The 2346-nt window shown below is 43.1% G+C and overlaps 1 long non-coding RNA gene across 1 annotated transcript; it reads left to right on the top strand.

Moving 5' to 3' along the window:
- The first annotated feature begins 330 nt into the window (after window positions 1–330).
- LOC146072363 (uncharacterized) lies at window positions 331–2059 on the top strand. Its single transcript, XR_014473091.1, has 3 exons — window positions 331–480; window positions 1500–1612; window positions 1902–2059. It is a non-coding gene; the product is annotated as an uncharacterized LOC146072363 (long non-coding RNA).
- Window positions 2060–2346: the final 287 nt, after the last annotated feature.

Here is a 2346-nt window from a genome sequence, read left to right as displayed (position 1 = left end):
TGGCCCTGCACAGCACCGGTATAATGAAGCCCATATTGCAACCCGCAATGTGGTGGAGCGTAGGTTTAGAGTGTTGAAAAGTAGATTCCGGTGTTTGGACCGGTCATCTGGCTTGCTGCTTTACCACCCTGCAAAAGTAGTGATTATCGTCCAGGCTTGCTGCATGTTACACAACATAGCCCTATACAAACCATCCTATGTGGAGGAGGATCATGCAGTAGTCGTGCAGGAAGCCCAACCTACCACACCTCGGGTAGTGAGGGGTACGCAGAGGGGGAATCTGGTCCGTACAGACATCATCAGGCTCTACTTTTCTGGTAAGCACATGTGCCCTCTATTCCTACATGTACCTTTGCTGGAAGTGAACTCACCTACATTACATTTATCACTAACATCTTTTTGCCCCCACATTTAGCCCAATAGACACAGTCCAAGGGTACAGTTGGTGGTGCAGACCTATCCCTTGCTGTAAAAAACCTTGTAAGTATATTAACAACATGTTCAGTATGTGATTTTTGTGCAATCAACTATGGCTCACCTGTTGTTGTGGAACTAGATGGGCCAGCATGCCCTGACACACTGTAAGCATGACAGCTTAAAACATGACTGCCACAGCTTGCTGAAATATGTAGTTCCACAACCTCGGACGGGCCAGATTTGAGCCAACAGCATCTTCCACCAATACCTTGCCCATATATTATTACATTATGGAACAGATTACACAACAAATGTTTGAAGAATAACACACAGACAAAATGGTATGCTTTGTGACATTTTTACTACAGTATATTATGTCATACATAACCTGCATTTGTCAGTCGCAAACAATAGAAATGTGTATTAATGTAACAAAAATTCAAGCATAGTACATGCATTATCAATTTATTTTATGTAAAATAACTATTTTTTCCCTCCATCAGGCCGCGCACTACCACCTCTTGACCCTGCGCAAATGCTACCCTGGGTCCTACTACTCCGACAGGGTGGGGAAGTTGGTGAGCCACTTACTGGTGTGCTACATACACTACTAATTGTAGATGTAATTGCACCTATGACACCTGACACCTCCATTTGATGGATTTGTGCCTGCATAGCGATCAACGCATTGGTCTGCGCAGTACACGATTGACTAATTGAATGAATACTTTGTGCAAGGCTGCCAATATGGATATTCTGCTCCCTTACAGCAGAACTAAGTTCAGCAAGACGGGTGTCTATGCTATTTGCCATACGCACCTGGGTGCCTACACCAACCCGTACACTCCTAGACAATTTTCTCAACTGTAGAAAGGTGTCACTCATGTACCCCTTAATGTTGCCCATTTCCAGACTTTGGGAGGCCATAAATTCTAGTTGTTTGTCCTTGAAATGTACCAAGGAGGTAGCTACTTGGGCAGCAGAAACAGCTGAAGGGGGAGTATTTCTGGGTGGGAGTGGGTTTGGAGTCACCCCACTTGGTGGAAGATCACTCTGTGATGATGTGTTTATTTCCTCCTCAGCCGCAAACGTGTCCACTGGTTCCAGAATTATCTCTATGTCATCCACCGGCATATCAGAGGATTCTGTGGATTGTTGTCCTAGTTGTACAGTACCTGTGGATACAGAGGAAGAGGTAAGTACAGATGCATATATTGTCCTTTCTGTCATCAGTACTGTTTTGGAATGGGTCTGAGATGGTAGACGCCCATACCTAGGGGTACTATGTACTTACAAATGGACCCCGATCCTGCATGAAACATTGACAATAATCTTCATTGACATGGCTAGGCCACATTACATTCATGTCCGTTGAAATGTAGCAACTGGAGATGACTGTAATATGATTTATTATTTGATGTGACATCGGTGTGTGTACTGTATGTGTAATGACCTGTGGTTTGAACATTTACCTGCTTCCACAGATGCGGCACCATCGGAGCTTCTTCTCTTGGATGCTTGATCACTTTGGGACGGACAATCTGTGAAAGGAAAGATCGGCAGACTTTATGTACCGAGCAATGGAGATGCTTTTGTGCAAAATCATCAAATAAATTACAATAATGGACAAATTTACCTTTGGTTTAGGGCTATATTATTTACTATTCATATTTTTACATTGATGTTTTGCACTTGTAGTCAGGCCAAAAAATTAAAACACTGCTTGACACATTACAACTGTTGACAAATCTGTGGTATGTAGGCGTGACTGCTAAACCACCAGTACACCAATGTTTTTGGGCCACATACATATGAAGCTGCTAGAAAAAATGTTACAGTGTGGAACAATAGATGTGCAGTTGTGGAACTACAAGGCCCAGCATTCTGATCATTTTTAAAGTAGGTGTAAACTATTGCGATTGACAGACC

Source organism: Crinia signifera, chromosome 4 (genome assembly GCF_055691185.1).
Source record: "Crinia signifera chromosome 4, ASM5569118v1, whole genome shotgun sequence".
Classification (NCBI taxonomy): Eukaryota; Metazoa; Chordata; class Amphibia; order Anura; family Myobatrachidae; genus Crinia; species Crinia signifera.
Note: the sequence above shows the minus strand (reverse complement) of the source record. Positions and strands in the feature narration are given on the sequence as shown.